The following is a 6,162-nucleotide window of genomic DNA, read 5'->3' on the forward strand; positions in this document are numbered from 1 at the left end:
ACGCTTTACTCTCACTAGGCTTGTGCACAACTCAGAATTTAACTGAGTGACTCCTGAATGCCAACTCAATTCTTGCATTTGAATTGATGTCAAAAACAGGACCTAGAATTACAATTTGAATTAATGCATCTGAGCTGCGGACTCCACCTCAGCTCCACCATGGACTGTCATCCCTCAGGCTCCACCTCGGCTCCATCTTAGACTGTCATCCCTCAGGCTCCACCTCGGCACCATCATGGACTGTCATCCCTCAGGCTCCACCTCGGCTCCACCAGGGACTGCCATCCCTCAGGCTTCACCTCGGCTCCACCATGGACTGTCATCCCTCAGGCTCCACCTCGGCTCCACCATGGACTGCCATCCCTCAGGCTCCACCATGGACTGTTATCCCTCAGGCTCCACCTCGGCTCCACCATGGACTGTCATCCCTCAGGCTCCACCTCGGCTCCACCATGGACTGTCATCCCTCAGGCTCCACCTCGGCTCCACCATGGACTGTCATCCCTCAGGCTTCACCTCGGCTCCACCATGGACTGCCATCCCTCAGGCTCCACCATGGACTGTTATCCCTCAGGCTCCACCTCGGCTCCACCATGGACTGTCATCCCTCAGGCTCCACCTCGGCTCCACCATGGACTGTCATCCATCAGGCTCCACCTCGGCTCCATCATGGACTGTCATCCCTCAGGCTCCACCTCGGCTCCACCATGGACTGTCATCCCTCAGGCTCCACCTCGGCTCCACCATGGACTGTCATCCCTCAGGCTCCACCATGGACTGTCATCCCTCAGGCTCCACCAGGCTCTGATTCTCTGAAGCAGAAATCAACCGGTTATCAGATACAGAGTCGCATAATGTGAACAAGTGTAAACGATTGGCTAATCTCACATGGGTTTGATTCAGATTCAGTTAGATGGTCCTTTCACACCCAGACGGTGCAACTTACCCCTAACCTGGGGTAACTTGAGCCACATGAACCCTTTTTTATAATTCAATTCAAATTTTATTTGTATAGCGCTTTTCACAATACACATTGTTTCAAAGCAGAGACATATTTTTAGAACCCTTTGTCAGAGATGCATTCTGATCATTAAACATGATCGCAAACATCCTGACATTACTTTAGATTCTTTCATAGCACTTCTGCAGAGCCGGCCCAAGGCATGAGCGAACTAAGCGGCTGCTTATGAATGACTTGTTGCTGGATGTTATTTCATGATGATTGAAATTGCGAATGGAATGCAAAACATTTAATGTTATTTCCGCCAAATTTAATGTTTGAAAGAAATCAACATTTCCTGTTTTCAAAAGAAGTCTCTTCTGCTCACCAACGATGCATTTATTTGATTAAAAATACAGTAAAAATAGTAATGTTGTGAAATATTATTGTATTGTGAATATAGTCAGTGTAATTTATTCCTGTGATCAAAGCGGAATTTATCATCATTCATTTATCATCAAGTCTTCAGTGTCACATGATCCTTCAGAATTCATTCTCAAATGAGGATTTGATGCTCAAGAAACATTTATGATTATTATCAATGGTGAAAACAATTGTGTTCAATATTTTAGGATTTTTTGAAAGCTTTCTATTTCAGAGAAATTCTGTTCTTTTGAACCTCCTATTCATCAAAGAATCCTGGGGAAAGTGAGCATATTCAGCATAAGAGACTATTTACATTTTTTGTACATATCCCAGTCTGAACTGTAGTACAGTAAGGCTTTGAATATTAACACCTGACCACTCTTGTGGGTTTGCTACTGTTACAGCCAGACATGATGAAAGAAACACAGCTACAACTACTAACATTGATACTGGGTGTGCGAATTATCAAGAATTGACAATAGTCAATCGTATTGGTAACACCGAGGGGCCCCCAAATAAAACTCTGCTTAGGGCCCCGTAAGGGCTTGGGCCGGCCCTGCACTGCTGCCTGATTTGATCTTATCTTGAGTGCCACATAAATAAATAAATGGCTCGTCTTACCCCACTCCCCCTTAAAAGCTTTACTACCTGTGGTGTATCAGAACAACTGAGGGCTGACTCAGAACTATATCTTGGCTATGGCCTTTTGTTGTTGCAGTTTTTAGTCTAACGTTAAACGTAAAGACTCTTGTTCTGTCTTTTATCTTATTTTTAATTTTTTTTATATTTATTCTACAGGAAAGTTGTATTTGTCAAGCCCTAAGCTATGTTTAAGTTCATATGTTGCACGCCAATAAATACAGTTAACTCATTCAGTGGAAACAAGTTATGGAAGATTAAATGTACTGTACTAATTATATTTATTTGATATAATATATATATATATATATATATATATATATATATATATATATATATATATATATATATATATATATATATATATATATATATATATATATATATATATATATATTAGGGATGCCACAATACTCAATATAATATTGAACCGTTCGGTACGGCATTCACGGTTCAATACGTACTTGTGAATTGCGTTTTTTTCGGTTTTGCATTTAATTAATTATTTTTCTACAAATTATATAAATTGCCTCCATCCCAATACTGAACAACGCAGCATACATTCACATCACACGTTAGTGGTGGAGTTATACTCACGCTACACTATAGATATTCACAATCACGAAAGTTCATTATTTGCGTGCATTTTAAAGCCTTGCCGGCTCATTCGCGTGCGCGGTTTAACATGCGCTTTTCAGAGCGCGCGCACTAAACGCCTGTCAAACACGTGATTACTGGACTAAGTAGTCGTCTCACTGCACTAATACTGTCAAATACACACAAGGTTAACATAAACACAGTCGGTTATGTCTAAAGAGAAAGTTAAATCGGTGTGTGTCTGTATATTAGATGTGTGCAGGTCTTTAATTGACAGCAGCGCAGCCTATAGTGAACACGCTGTCCTTAAAGGGACAGTTCACCTCTAATGTCATTATTTACTCACTCTAATGTTGTTCCAAACCTGTATTTATTTCTCGATGACAGAATTTTCATTTTTGAGTGAAATATCCCTTTAATGTTAATACAACAACAAAAGACAAAGAGAAAATCACTCGCTGCTCTTGACTGAAAAACTAATACAGTAGCTTTAATAAGAATCAATGTATATTTTATAGTGAAGTCTATGTAGTGTTTTATTTTTACATTCATTCATTCAATTTCATACTTAAATGCTGCTGTACAGCTCTGAGCTGCCAGTGTAAATCTTTATATATATTTATTTTATATTATACAATACACTAGGAATGTGTACAAGGGGTTTTTAAGTAAAGTTTTAAGTTTAAGTAAGGTTTTTCAATTCTTTTAAGTAAAATAAAGAAAGAGTATTGCAATAAAAAAATAGTCTTTTTCTCCTTAACCTCTTACTGTTCCTGTCGCCTAAGAATAGAATAACAAAAAATGTGTGTGACAAGCCATCAGAACCGAACCGAAAACCGTGGTTAAAAACCGAGGTATGTATTGAACCGTGGACTAACTGTATTGTTGCATCCCTAATATACATATATATATATATATATATATATATATATTTTTTTTTTTTTTATTTTTTTTTTTTTTTATTATTATTATTTTTTTTTTTTTACTAAATATGTTTTACTAAAATCAAAGCCATGTGTCTACACAAGTTGTGTTCCAAATTTGAAGTTGATATCACAGAAATTGAAGTTCCCATGAGATTTTGTTGAGGCGCTGTACCAAAAACATCCACCGGGTGTCACACATTACATTGATCATTTTAATGCATTTCCTGTAATAAATGAATACATTTCTGTCCAAATATCACTTCTATCACAAAACAGTCACCAAATATGGAACTCAAGAGACTCAATAATGAAAATTAAAGCCTGGTAACAAAGATTGCCTCATTTTATAGTTAAATGGCCCTGTGTTCAATATTTTGTAATGTGGAAATGCGGGTGAAATAATCAAATTCCAATAAAAATGCATCTGTGCCAAAATGTATGCAGCTTGCATTACAACAGACAAAAAACTAAACTAAATTAGGACATTAGGACACACAAGGGCTAAAGGGCTAATTTCTGCAAGAGAACTAATTAATAAAGGTTCACCTTTTGATTATTATTGTGGCCTCTAGTCATTATGAGTCTGATTTTTAATTTCCTACCTACTCTGGGTTCATTTTAAGCCAGCAGCCATACAGTAATTTTAAACAATAGTTGGGTAAAATAAAACTGCCCAGCACATTGTGCAGACATTTAACCCAACCGCTGGGCTAAAACAACCCATTCACTGGGCTAAAACAACCCAACTGCTGGGCAAAAACAACCCATTCACTGGGCTAAAACAACCCATTCACTGGGCTAAAACAACCCAACCACTAGGCTAAAACAACCCATTCACTGGGCTAAAACAACCCAACCACTGGGCTAAAACAACCCAACCACTGGGCTAAAACAACCCATTCAATGGGTTAAAACAACCCATTCACTGGGCTAAAACAACCCATTCACTGGGCTAAAACAACCCATTCACTGGGCTAAAACAACCCATTCACTGGGCTAAAACAACCCATTCACTGGGCTAAAACAACCCATTTACTGGGCTAAAACAACTCATTCACTGGGCTAAAACAACCCATTCACTGGGCTAAAACAACCCAACCGCTGGGCTAAAACAACCCATTCACTGGGCTAAAACAACACAACCGCTGGGCTAAAACAACCCATTCACTGGGCTAAAACAACCCAACTGCTGGGCTAAACCAACCCATTCACTGGGCTAAAACAACCCAACCGCTGGGCTAAAACAACCCATTCACTGGGCTAAAACAACCCAACCGCTGGGCTAAAACAACCCATTCACTGGGCTAAAACAACCCAACCGTTGGGCTAAAACAACCCAACCGTTGGGCTAAAACAACCCATTCACTGGGCTAAAACAACCCAACCGCTGGGCTAAAACAACCCATTCACTGGGCTAAAACAACCCAACCGCTGGACTAAAACAACTCATTCACTGGGCTAAAACAACCCAACCGTTGGGCTAAAACAACCCATTCACTGGGCTAAAACAACCCATTTACTGGGCTAAAACAACCCATTCACTGGGCTAAAACAACCCATTTACTGGGCTAAAACAACTCATTCACTGGGCTAAAACAACCCAACCGTTGGGCTAAAACAACCCAACCGCTGGACTAAAACAACTCATTCACTGGGCTAAAACAACCCAACCGTTGGGCTAAAACAACCCATTCACTGGGCTAAAACAACCCAACCGGTGCCGCTGGGCTAAAACAACCCATTCACTGGGCTAAAACAACCCAACCACTGGGCTAAAACAACCCATTCACTGGGCTAAAACAACCCATTCACTGGGCTAAAACAACCCAACCGCTGGGCTAAAACAACCCATTCACTGGGCTAAAACAACCCAACCGCTGGGCTAAAACAACCCATTCACTGGGCTAAAACAACCCATTCACTGGGCTAAAACAACCCATTCAATGGGTTAAAACAACCCATTCACTGGGCTAAAACAACCCAATCCCTGGACTAAAACAACTCATTCACTGGGCTAAAACAACCCATTCACTGGGTTAAAACAACCCATTCACTGGGCTAAAATAACCCAACCGCTGGGCTAAAACAACCCATTCACTGGGCTAAAACAACACAACCGCTGGGCTAAAACAACCCATTCACTGGGCTAAAACAACCCAACTGCTGGGCTAAACCAACCCATTCTCTGGGCTAAAACAACCCAACTGCTGGGCTAAAACAACCCAACCGCTGGACTAAAACAACCCATTCACTGGGCTAAAACAACCCAACCGCTGGGCTAAAACAACCCATTCACTGGGCTAAAACAACCCAACTGCTGGGCTAAAACAACCCAACCGCTGGACTAAAACAACCCATTCACTGGGCTAAAACAACACAACCGCTGGGCTAAAACAACCCATTCACTGGGCTAAAACAACCCAACTGCTGGGCTAAACCAACCCATTCACTGGGCTAAAACAACCCAACTGCTGGGCTAAAACAACCCAACCGCTGGGCTAAAACAACCCAGTCACTGGGCTAAAACAACCCATTCACTAGGCTAAAACAACCCATTCACTGGGTTAAAAAAAAACAATTGCTGGGCTTGTCCATTGCCAACCCTTTAACCCAGCATTTCTTTTAAAGTGTAAG

The sequence above is a fragment of the Gobio gobio genome (genome assembly GCF_949357685.1).
Source record: "Gobio gobio genome assembly, chromosome: 8".
Taxonomy (NCBI): Eukaryota; Metazoa; Chordata; class Actinopteri; order Cypriniformes; family Gobionidae; genus Gobio; species Gobio gobio.